Genomic DNA, 13286 nt, shown 5'->3' on the forward strand with positions numbered 1-13286 from the left:
CTTCTTGTGCCCTTTGATCTCCCAAGCAAGAACCCAGGAGGAACATCGTTGTTTCAGGTTGGAGTCAATCAGAGAAGTAGAACCACTGGAAGGGGAATGGAATAGGAGGGGAATGAAATAGGAGGTTTTCTTAAAATAAGGATTAGACCTCTCACCGTTGTGGGAGTCTACGGGATGCCACACAGGTCCAGGGGTGGGCCTGAGGTCGCTGCAGGTTGACAGGCCACACAGGCCATAAAAGCTGGGTGTGAAATAGGAAAGGGCAAGGACAAATTGGGACCCAAGTCGGTGCCTCACGACCTCCACCTCCTACAATGTGGGTGACATGCAGAAGCGGGCACCTAGTCCTGGGCTGCACACACACCTGGCACAGTGCTGGGAGGAGCTGAGCAAGGTCCTGGCAGGAGCTGGGGCCCCGTGCCCGCCGCTGAGTCAGCAGATGAGCAGCCCCGTGGGGAGCTGCAGCAGCACCTGGGCCCACACTGCCCTTCAGAGCATATGGCTACTGCTTCTCTTCCAGCTTCCAAATATGGCACAAACATCGCCTCCGCCAAGCCCATCCTGAAACCATTAGGGAAAGGGAGTTCTTGGAACTGGTAGAGTAGAAAACCACCATCATCTTTCTTTCAGAAGATAAATAGGGCCATGTCATTCCTCTGTTCAAAAATATCTAGTGGCTCCCTAAAAAAGTCAAAATAGTTACACTACCTACAATACTTCATATAAGCTGGCACTTTAAACTCTTCCTGTGGCTCCAGTCTCCCCACAGCCCCTCTGGTCACCTTCCTAATCCCTAAACGCACCAATAACTGTCCTTGCTCCATCTTTCCCCTACCTATCCGCTCTACCCTCTATGTTCTTGCCAAAGGCTGTATGCATCACGTCCTCCCTCCAGTCCTTCAAGTCTCTGCTCAAATATCACACTCTCAGGAAGGATCTCCTGACCAGATTATTGAAAACTGAACCACCTACAGGGGGTGCCAGGGTGGCTCAGTCAGTTGGGCGCCCAACTCTTGGTTTCTGCTCAGGTTATGATCTCAAGGTCATGAGATCAAGCCCCACGTTGGGCTCCACGTTCAGGGGAAGTCTGCTTAAGATTCTCTCTGATGAATCTTAATCTTAATCTTAGGGGCGCCTGGGTGGCTCAGTGGGTTAAGCCTCTGCTTTCAGCTCAGGTCATGGTCTCAGGGTCCTGGGATTGAGCCCTGCATCGGGCTCTCTGCTCAGCGGGGAGCCCGCTTCCCCCCCCCTCTCTGCCTGCCTCTCTGCTTACTTGTGATCTTTTTCTCTCTGTCAAATAAATAAATAAAATCTTTTAGAAAAAGAAAAGATTGTTTACCTCTCACTCCCCCTCTACCCAACCCCACTCATGAGCACGTACACACTCTCTCTCCGAATAAATAAATAAATAAAATCTTAAAAAACAAAAAACAAAAAAAACCCCACTAAACCTGAATCACCCAGGGCATTTCTTGTCCCCCTCCTACTCATTAGTTTTCAATAGAGCACTTAGCAGCAGCTGAAATACTATGGTATCCATTTAATATTTTCTGCCACTCGCAGTAGAATATAAACTTCATAAGGACCACTATTTCTTCCTATCAGATGTATAACTATATGTTCATATCTGAAACATTGCCTATAACAGTGCCAGACATATAGTAAAGGAGCATTGAATATTCTCGTTAAAATGAATGAATAAAGGAATGAACAGAGTAGAAGTGTAGATCTGTTTCCTCTATCAGATCTTTAAATGAAGCTAACTTGTTACTAAGTTCTCAGGCATATTCTCTCCACTCTCAAACTGCTCCTCCTTTTATTTCAACCCTACCTAAGTCCCTAGTACCGATATGTGTTGTTGGCACCCAAATGTGTATCCACAAATCAAGCCTTCCCTCTGTCCCTGGCTCATGTATACATGTGTGATACCTCACCAGACACATCCGTGAAGCGGATGCCTTAGAGACACAACACATGCCACGTGCTAAAAAGAATGTGCGGTATATCGACACCCCAAGGACCCTTCCCAATTTCTCAGGATCGAGACACACCACCACAATCCCTCCAGGTGCCCATGTCCCCGGAGAATGGTGAGCCACTGTCCACAGCAGCCTTAAATAGCCATTGGTAAGATGATCGCTAAGCTCAGTGCTTCCTTCTTTCTTTTTTTTTTCCCCAAAGATTTTATTTATTTATTTATTTGACAGACAGAGATCACAAGTAGGCAGAGAGGCAAGCAGAGAGGGGGTGGACGCAGTCTCCCCAGTGAGCAGAGAGCCCAATGTAGGGCTCAATCTCAGGACCCCGAGATCATGATCTGAGCCGAAGGCAGAGGCTCAACCCACTGAGCCACCCAGGTGCCCCTGCTTCCTTCTTTCTGAGGAAGTTTTTCTCAAGTCCATGTGCTGCTCCCCCTCATGTTCATTTTCATCATCTTTATCAGAAGAATCATCCTCTCTCACCTGGTGGACCTCAACAGTCTCCCGTATCTGCCTCCCAAAGCCACTGTTGCTCAACTCAATAAACCATGCTCAGAATGGGTATGCAAATTAGACGTTTTCTTTTAATGCCTCCTTTCTCCTAGACAAAAATCCTTAAATTGTCTGAAACGACTGTTGAGAGTCATGATACAAATTCTTCACCTAATCTGTAAGACCTAGCTAATTGTCATCCGTACTTCGATCATGCCAAAGTCCCTTGCTCTTGGCATACGAGGTACATGGGGTTTCCTTCAGTTCTTTGTATGTTTTCTGTTCCTTCCTGCAAATGGTGTCCAGACACGCTTTTCTGTTTACCTAAAACACCCACTAAGGCTGGCAAACTTCCTCCAAAATGCTCAGGGAGCAGCCTAAGCAAAGTGAAGCTTTCCACAGTCCTAAAACATGCTGTCCTGAGTTACTCAGTGCACCAATCCGCGTGACTGCAATTCTATCATTATTTGTCTGACGTCTGGATTCCCCACCGACTTCATTGGAGCAAATACCCTTGCTGTTCACCACTGTGTCTAACACACGTCAGTGGTGCCGAGAATACACTTCACATACTTGACAGTAGGAGATCCATGGGTGAATGAATGTTCTAGAAGACTGTCAGTAGTTGGCTGAATTCTACAACTTCCTCAAGCAGGAACAGCAGAAGCTGGAGATATGAGGGTCCCTTTTTAAGAGCAAAAAGGGACTGAGGGTTGGAAAACAAGATGCTAGAAGCACACTGGTGTTCACAAGCCACAATGGGTGGTTTTCAAAAAGATAAGCATGCATTTCAAAACCAGAAGAGAGAGAATGAAATATAGAAAAACTGCTCACAAGTCTTAGGATAGTTTTCATGGCTCTGGTCTCTGGGGATATTTGGGAGGATTGTCTAGTGCTGAGAATGTGTTGGACTTGCTGTTGGTGCCTGTGAAGGAAAAATATCATGTACCCACTGGCCCATATCATGAATCCCAAGCAAGTAACATCAACAGAGGTGAAAATAATTAAATGTGTTGATTCTGTAATTGCATTAATCAACCAATTAGGGCAATACCCCAGATTTTATTTCACACTGATATTTCTGCTAGTCTTTTATCCAGTTTCTTTCATGGGAGCAATGATATTTATCAGCCAATGAAACATCCAACTTGAGACATATGGTGAATTAATGTGCTTTGGGGAGTTGAATTTGAGTTCTGCCCATCTATAGTTTGTAGGGTCAATACTCGAGGCCCGAAACCACCCAAAAGACAGGTGATGCTAAGAGAATTTCCCTAGGCAACTCTGAAAATAAAAGATAAGTTTATGTATGACATCATATAGGAAATATTTCAACCCAAAGGTTACCATTGTCAAAGGGATTCCTCCACAAAGAAGGATCAAAGTATTGGCTAAAGCAAGATGGTTGCTAAAGCAATCTAGGTCTCCTAAAAAGAGAGCAGACGTGACAACAGAGTAAAGCATTACCCACAATCCTTATTCCAGTTTGAGCAAGGATGACCATACCTATTGTCAAGTTAGCAAAAATCATTGCTTCGGAGACTGAAGGTCATGACTGAGGTATGATTTTGCTCGGGTCTGTAGCACCTGGCGAGAAACAGAAAGAACACATGAGTGTCTTCAAGTCAAGTGAACTACAGTTCTCACCATAATTTCTTTAAAAATTGTCATGCACAAAAATCCTAACCCTGAAGTTTTCTTTTCTCCTCATCACCTACTATATCTCTTGTGGTACTTATAACAACTGAAATGGTCTTATTGGATAACCTTATTTCTATCAAAGGAAGACCATTTCCTCCAAAAGAACTATGAGAGCCACGAAAGCAGGGGTCTTGTCTCCATGTTTTCAGTCCATATCCAGGGTCTAGAACAATCTGTTACTAGTAGGCAGTCAATTAATATCTATTACATGAATAAACAAATATGAATAGAGTCATTATTTTCATGCCAAAAGTCATTTCAATATATTCTTTACATTGACAGGTTTCTTAACACAGAATGCATATCCTCCACTTAATTGTTAAAAATAATGCATTAAGGGGCGCCTGGGTGACTCAGTCAGTTAAGCATCTGTCTTCAGCTGAGGTCATGATCACAGGGTCCTAGGACTGAGCCCCCATCAGGCTCTCTGCTCTGTGAGGAGTCTGCTTCCCCCTCTCCCTCTGCCTGCTGCTACCCCTGCTTGTGCGTTTTCTCTCTCTCTCTCTCTCTCTCTCTCTGTCTGTCAAACAAATAAATAAAATCTGTTAAAAATAATGCTTTAAGCTCACTAATTGTGTTACTTGAAACTGCATGTTCTTGCTTGATTTGAGCATTTGCTTGGTTTTGTTTATGTAAAAGCCTAATCTATCTGAGAGATAGGTATTCAAGTAGCTTATGTTGCACTGGATCCTATCAAATACCCTCTGTCAAATGTTATGTTTCTATAAACCAATGTAATTTTTTGTCAGGGAGAGAGAGTACGCACAGGCAGGGGAGCAACAGGCGAAGTAGAAGCAGGCTTCCACTGAGCAAGGAGCCCGATGTGGGACTTGATCCCAGGACCCTGGGATCATGACTTGAGGTGAAGGCAGACACTTACCTGAGCCACCAGGTGTCCCCCTATGTAATTTTTTAATACAACTCTGAATCAAGGACCTAAACTGGATGAGCAGTATATCTTAACAATAATACAACATTAAGGAAGATATATTCCGAGACTATCCACGATTAATATGACAATGAATATTAGAAACAATCTCATTTCAAGGGGGGGAAAATGACTAACGTAAACTCATGCACACAATTCATTATTTTTCTGACTTGGTCAACAAAATGGCAGGAAAAAGTTATTTCTCTTTGAAAATTAGATCATTTTTATGTGTAACATTTGAAGAACATGCTGAAATATTTTAGAAGTAATAAGATAGTAATTTGCTCAAATGTTACACAAGTATGCAAAAATTTAAAATATAGGGGCACCTGAGTAGCTCAGTCATTAAGCCCCTGCCTTCAGCTCAGGTCATGATCCCAGGACCCTGGGATCGAGCCCCCGCATCAGGCTCCCCGCTCAGCAGGAAGCCTGCTTCTAACTCTCCCACTCCCCCTGCTTGTGTTTCCTCTCTCACTGTTGTCTTTCTCTGTCAAGTAAATAAATAAAATCTTTTTAAAAATTTAAGGTGTATTATGAATAAACACTTTTAAAATCTTGGAACCAAACTAGACCAGTAATGTGCTGGAAATATAAAAGTAAATAAATAAATAAATAAATAAATAAATAGCATTTAAAAAATCTTGAATGAGTGGAATTCATCGCATGTTCCTGGATGGGAAGATATAATGCCTCAAGATTTGAAACTTCCTCAAAGGTATAGATTCAACTCTTGAAACTTCTTCAAATGTGTAGATTCAGTTCAATGTCAGTCAAAATAGCAAGACAGCTTTGGGGAGAATTGGGAAATTAATCTCAAAATTTAGCTATAATTGTACAAGAAAATCCAAGTCATTTTCCCCAATACTTTATTACCAAAATTTTCAAACATACAGAAACTGATTCATTTTTTTAAAATAATAATAACAATGATTTCCTTACCTGATTTCCTAGAACTTATTACAGCAATTAAAGTGTGGGTACAATTGAAAACCAGTCAAATATATCAATGGGTCAGGATGAAGTGTCCAGAAAAAATTATAAATACGTAATTATTATGTAATATAAAAATTATAAATAAATAGAATAATTTATAATTCTCTAATATGTCTATTATCTATAGAATATAATTATTGGTATAATTATCAACTATAACTATTAATATAATTATTAACTAGAATAATTCTATTATCTATAGAATCTATAATTCTATTATTAAAAATTATAAATAAATAGAAAATTCAACAAATTAGAAAACAGCCATTTGGTATGAGGGAGCAGAATAATTGGTGGATGATTTGGAAAGTATAAAGTTGGATTGTCAAATCAAATATTAACAGACAAATAAATTTCAGGGAAAAGGAAAGAGCAGGAACCAGACACATACACGCAGATAGAAATAGCAGCAGAGGGGCGCCTGGGTGGCTCAGTGGATTAAGCTGCTGCCTTCAGCTCAGGTCGTGATCTCAGGATCCTGGGATTGAGTCCCGCATCTGGCTCTCTGCTCATCGGGGAGCCTGCTTCCTCCTCTCTCTCTGCCTGCCTCTCTGCCTACTTGTGATCTCTATCTGTCAAATAAATAAATAAAATCTTAAAAAAAAAAAAAAAAGAAATAGCAGCAGAGGTGCTGCTGACCAAGGGAATACTGAGGCTGATGATGAATTCTGTATAGGCTCTGTGCCTGAGCAAAAAAGTGTGAAAATGGCTTCCTAAAGTCCATGTCCCCCAAGGTTCAGTGAGATTGCACCAAATCCTTAAGCCCCTGTGAGCACTGACCCTGTGCTAGCCATGGTCCTGATCAGTCATATTTGCTTTCAGGATTTTTATGTCCCTGGAACAGAGAGCAGAAAGAAGGATCCACATCAGATGTCTGATTGTAAGAACAATATACCACATCTCAGAATTTTGGTTTTTGTTCCAAGTATGCTATTGGAAATGAGAACCCAGCTGTGAGATAGTCACGGGTAAGCATGCCTTCTTCAGTAATTGGGTCTGGCATGTGTTCCAAGGTGTATTATTTTGTTAAAAGATCAGAACCTACAATAAGATATAATTTTTTGGTGTACCAATCTAATTAAGATGCAGACAATGTTTTTAAATTTTTCATGCTGTGCACACGTAGCACTCTCCCATATAAATAAATTACCCAAATTCAGTCTCATCCGGACAAGGTCCAGTGGAAACAGAAGATGTTAATATTTATTTAAGACATTCTAATATTTATTTCAGACATTCTATGTTATGCATCAGGCCTCTAACTTTCCCTATTATATATTTAATTCATTTTGATTCCACACTTAAGGAATCTCAGACTAAGGTTTAATCAAAGAACAGAGGTAAAAATTGGGGCAGAACTAATGCAGAGAAAGAATCAAGGAGACACTGTAGGCAAGTGGGCAAGGGGAAGAGAATCTCCAAGTGATTAGAGAACATCCTTTCCCAGTAAGGCAGGCTCTCCATGTATTCTTGTGTGTACTTGTGAAAAGGCAGTATTGTCCAGATGCTGTGCAGATTCCCATCTCTGAATATCCACCCCTCTTTTCTCCCAGTTTCTAAATCTGAACTAAAACTCCACTCACCTGAGCAACCTTTGTTAGAAGACAGTAAACCCAAAGTTTACCAGATTTGCCATGGGAGGGAAAAGCTGAACCCTCAGTTACAGGCTTGGTTTTACTGACCTCATCTCTTTAGAGCTGTGATTATGATGTTATTTCTAGCATCAATGACAGTGTCTCCAAGAAAAATCTCTAAACATTTTTTTCTCAGCATACTAATTACCCAAATTAATTATCAGTGTTTCAAGAGAATATCGCAAGAAGCTATCAGAGGGAGCAGGAAGAAAACATTTTTCTGTATTCCCTACTGGGATGAGGTCAAATAATTGTGAGGTCATTAAACAGTGAGGGCTTAGAGAATAACATAGGACTCTGCCTTTTTGGAAAATCTCTCACAGGCCTGAATGGCTTCCACCTATCAAAGGTTTGGTAGGGAAAACAAGAGGCCTTCCAAGGAAGGAGCGTGCAGGATATCTGAACAAGACAGAAGAGGGGCACCTGGCTGGCTCGGTTGGAAGAGTATGTGACTCTTGATCTTAGGGTTGTGAGTTTGAGCCCCACCTTGGGTGTAGAGATTACTTAAATACATGAAAATTTAAAAAAACTAAATAAGCAAGGCAGTAGGTATTGACAGAGACCCATTTTAAAAGACAAAATAGGGATGCCTGGGTGGCTCAGTAGGTTAAGCCTCTGCCTTCAGCTCAGGTCATGATCCCAGAGTCCTGGGATCAAGCCCAGCATTGGGAACTCTTCTCAGGAGGGAACCTGCTTCCCCCTCGCTCTCTCTCTCTGTGCTGCTCTGTTTACTTGTGATCCCTCTCTCTCTTTGTCAAATAAATAAATAAAATATTTTTTTAAAAAAAGATAAAATAAGTGCAATGGGGCTGTGTGACAGAAGGCCAATTTACTATGCACTCAGTGTATGGGAGTGAGGCAATGGAGGGGAGTACAGATCACTCTACCAATAAATGTAACTGTGAGAGAGTAACCAGAACTTCATGGGGAAGAGAGTTTAAATACTGATGGGTAAGAGCTGGTAGATTGGATTTGTTGGATTACAGTAAAGAGACATATTTAATATTAATTAAATCAAAGCCCATTAATAAGTAAGAAGAAGGAGGAGGAGGAGAAACACTGGACCCGTGCATTAGCAAAAAAAATTAATCTTAGGGATTTTTTTTTTTTGTTTTAAGATTTTATTTATTTATTTATTTAACAGAGAGATACACAGTGAGAGAGGGAACACAAGCAGGGGGAGTGGGAGAGGGAGAAGTAAGCTTCCCACTGAGCATGGAGCCTGATGCGGGGCCCAATTCCAGGACCCTGGGATCATGACCTGAGCTGAAGGCAGACACTTAACACTGAGCCACCCAGGCGCCCCTAATCTTAGTTTTAAAAAGGAATTCATCACTTAACATAAGTGTAGGAAAAAAGAATGGGCATGGGGCACCTGGCTAGCTCAATCAGGGGGGCATTTGAGTCTTGATCTCGGGGTCATGAGTTCAAGCCCCAGCGGAGTATAGAGATTAGTTAAATAAATAAAACTTTAAAAAAAAGTGTCTAAAGTGAGGATCATTCTGAATTGTGGAAGGAAACACAGGGATTTCTCAACAGATCACTTCAACCTCTCTATGATGTAGAAGACAAGCATATTTTATTTTATTTTATTTTATTTTTTTGACAAGCATATTTTAAAAGGGAGGAAGAAGCATAAAGATCTGAGGATGGCTGAGAATATTTGAAAGCCCAGTGGCAGATAATGATAGAAAGAGTTGAAAGATGAAATAGAAGGGATCTGCTGGGCAGAATCACAGGAGGAATTCAGGCTATTTCCAATGAAACATTTATGCTGACACCAGTCTACCAAGTTGTGTATTCAGCTGTACAAAATTGCCATAGTTGTAGACCCAGGGGGAAAATGGACTCTAGATTCAATTAATGCTGAGGTTTTTCTAGGTCAGGGTGATGAAATAAGAAAAGAAGTAAGGATACTGGGATCAACAAAAGACTGACCAGTAAATTACAGAGAGAAATAAAGAAATATTGGGATGAATTGATATGACAGAAAAAAGAGTATGTGGGGAGCCCAGGTGGCTCAGTCAGTTAAACATCTGCCTTCAGCTCAGGTCATGATCCCAGGACCCTGGGATTGAGCCCCACCTTGGGCTCCCTGCTTGGCAGGGATTCTGTTTTCCCCTCTTCCTCTCCTCCCTCCCTCACTCATGCCCTCTCTCACTCTCCCTCAAATAAATAAAATCTTAAAAAAAAAAAAAAAGAAAGCAAACTAAGAATATGTATGTAATAGGCTCCAGAGGCGATAAGAGAGAATAGGGAGCTATGCAGAAAAAGGGCCCCAGAAATCTGCATGGGATTCCACCAGAGTCTTTGCTGAATACTAAATTGTACATGCATAGGGTGAAACTCCATAAGGTCACACATACAAAAGATAGGTATCTATGAACTAAACACTTCCCAGAGCTCATTCAAAGCTGGAAGGTATTCAAGTTATGACCAGCCCAAAAGGAGAGATGAATGGAAAAGAAGATGTGGGATCTATACACAATAGAATATTATGCAGCCATCAAAAAACTTGAAATCTTGCCATCTCAACAACATGCATGGAAGTAGAGGCTATATGCTAAGTGAAATAAGTCAATCAGAGAAAGACAATTATCATATGATCTCACTGATATGAGGAATTTGAGAAACAAGACAGAGGATCACAGGGGAAGGAAGGGAGAAATGAAACAAGGCAAAACCAGAGAGGGAGACAAACCGTAAGAGATTCTTAATCTCAGGAAGCAAACTGAGGGTTGTTAGGGGTAGAGGGAAGGATGGGGTGGCTGGATGATGAACACTGGGGAGGGTATGCACTATGGTAAGTGCTGTAAGTTGTGTAAGACTGATGAATCACAGACCTGTACCCTTGAAACAAATAATACATTATACATTAATGAAAAAAAAAAGATAAAAAAGAAGAGGAGGGGCACCTGGGTGGCTCAGAGGGTTAGAGCCTCTGCCTTTGGCTCAGGTCATGATCTCAGGGTCAGCTTGGCAGAGGGCCTGCTTCCTCCCTCTCTCTCTGCCTGCCTCTCTGCCTAAAATCAAAAAAGAAGAAGAAGAAAAAGAAGAAGAAGGAGGAGAAGAAGGAGAAGAAGAAGAAGAAGGAGAAGGAGAAGAAGAAGAAAAAGAAGAAGAAGAAAAATAAGAAACGTTAATGATTTCTAATCAGAATTTACACAGACCCTAAGAGAATTGAATTATATTTTTACAGAGCTGAAAGGGGGAAAAACTGTCAACCTAGACTTTTACACCCAAAAAAAATATCTCTCTCAAAGGAATTTAAAGACTTTTCAAATAATAAATTTTAAAAAAAAGACTTTCTCTGATGAACAAAAACAGAATTTATCACCAAAAGACATTTACTGGAAGAAAAGTTAAAGGAAGTTCTTCGAATGGAATAAAAATGATAGCAGATGGAAACCTAGATTTACACAAATAAATAATGTGTGCTGCAAATGGGAAATGCATAGGTAATATCAAAGGGGTTTTTCTCATCTTTGATTTCTTTTTTATTTTTTTAAAATTTTTTAAAAAGACTTTATTTATTTATTTGACAGCTAGAGATCACAAGTAGGCAGAGAGGCAGGCAGAGGCGGGCGGGAGGGAGCAGGCTCCCCGCTGAGCAGAGAGCCCAATGTGGGGCTTGATCCCAGGACTCTGAGATCATGACCTGAGCCAAAGGTAGAGGCTTTAACCCACTGAGCCACCCAGGAGTTCTTCAGCATTGATTTCTTAAAATATTGTTTTTATTTTATTTTTTAAAAGACTTTATTTATTTAGTTAGTTGAGAGAGAGAGAGAGAGCACAGAGGGAGAAAGGGAGTGAGAGGAGAAGCAGACTCCCCGGTACGTGAAGTGGCCCACCATTACTTGATGGTAGACTGGTAAGTTGTCCACTGTAAACCCTAGAGCAACAACAATAAAATAAGATATACAGCTAATAAACCAATAACAGAGATCACAATGCTAAAAACAAACAAACCAAAAATACCTTCAATTAACCCAAAAAGGAAAAAAGGAGAAAAAATAAGTGACAGAGGGTAAAAGTGAAAGAAGATATCAAAAAAGGTATATTTAAGTTCAATGATATGAATAATCACATTATAAATGGTAAAAATACTTCAACTAAAAGGCAGAGAATAGCAGGCTGGATAAAAAGGCAAGACCCGGGGCATCTGGGTGGCTCAGTGGGTTAAGCCTCTGCCTTTGGCTCAGGTCATGATCTCAGGGTCCTGGGATCAAGCCCCACTCCGGGCTCTCTGCTCAGCAAGGAGACTGCTTTCCCCTCTCTCTCTGCCTGTCTCTCTGCTTATTTGTGATCTCTGTCTGTCAAATAAATAAACTCTTCAAAAAAAAAAAAAAAAAAAAAGGCAAGACCCAGGGCACTGGCTGGCTCAGTAAGAGAGGCATGCAACTCTTGATCTTGGGGTCATGAGTTTGAGACCACATGAGGTATAGAGATTTCTTAAATAAATAAAATTGAAAAAAAATGCAAGAACCAACCATTAGCTGTGCATAAGAAATTCATTCTAAAAATTCATATAAAGACTTATAGAACAATTCATCATCCATATGCAAAAAAGTGAGAGAGAGAGAAACTGGACCCATACCTTACATCACACACAAAAATTAACTCAGATTTGATCATAGAACTAAATATGAAAGTTAAAACTATAATACACCAGAAGAAAATATATATTTCTCTGAAGTAGGTGCAGAATTCTTAAACAGAACACAAAAATACAAATCATAAAAGAAAAAACTGGACTTCATCAAAATTAAAGGCTTTTGATCTTCAAAATTTGCAGTTAAGAACATAAAAAGGCAAACCATGGGGCACCTGGGTGGCTCAGAGGGTTAAAGCCTCTGCCTTCAGCTCAGGTCATGATCTCAAGGTCCTGGGATCGAGCCCTGCATCAGCCTCTCTGCTCAGCAGGGAGCCTGCTTTCCTTCCTCTCTCTCTGCCTGCCTCTCTGTCTACTTGTGATCTCTGTCTCTCAAATAAATAAATAAAATCTTTAAAAAAAATAGACAAACCATGGCATGGAAGGAAGCATTTACAGCCCTATATCTAACTCATATCTAGAATTTATAAACAACTCTTGAAATCTGTAAGAAGAATACAAACAATTCCATTTTAAAATGAGCAAGATATCAGCCACTTCCCAAAGAAGAAATATAAAAGGTCAATGTGCCCTTGAAAAAATGTTTGACATGGGGTGCTTGGGTGGCTCAGTCATTAAGCATCTGCCTTTGGCTCAGGTCATGATCCCAGGGTCCTGGGATGGAGCCCCATGTTGGGCTCTCTGCTCAGTGGGGAGTCTGCTTCTCCATCTCCCTCTGTTGCTCCCCCCAGCCCACTTGTGTTCTCTCTTTCTCTTTCCAATAAATGAATAAAGATCTTTTAAAAAATAATTATTTTTTAAAAAAGGCCTAACCATCTGGGTAGGATGAATAACAGCCCCCAAAGAGGTCTTTGTCCTGATCCTCAGAACCTGGGACTATGTCCTTGTATGCAGCCATAGGGATTGTTTCGGTGGTCCAATGTCATCACAAGGATCCTCACAAA

At 40.8% G+C, this 13286-nt stretch overlaps 1 long non-coding RNA gene across 1 annotated transcript in view; it reads right to left on the reverse strand.

The window, feature by feature from the left end:
* Positions 1-13286, reverse strand: part of LOC309852507 — a 38315-nt gene continuing 25029 nt past the window's right edge. The window contains exons 3-4 of the long non-coding RNA XR_014305224.1: positions 3978-4058; positions 1-85 (exon numbers count right to left, since the gene is read on the reverse strand). This is a non-coding gene — a long non-coding RNA (uncharacterized lncRNA). The remainder of the gene's footprint in view (positions 86-3977; positions 4059-13286) is intronic.

This window comes from Mustela nivalis (assembly GCF_964662115.1).
Source record: "Mustela nivalis genome assembly, chromosome: 18".
Classification (NCBI taxonomy): Eukaryota; Metazoa; Chordata; class Mammalia; order Carnivora; family Mustelidae; genus Mustela; species Mustela nivalis.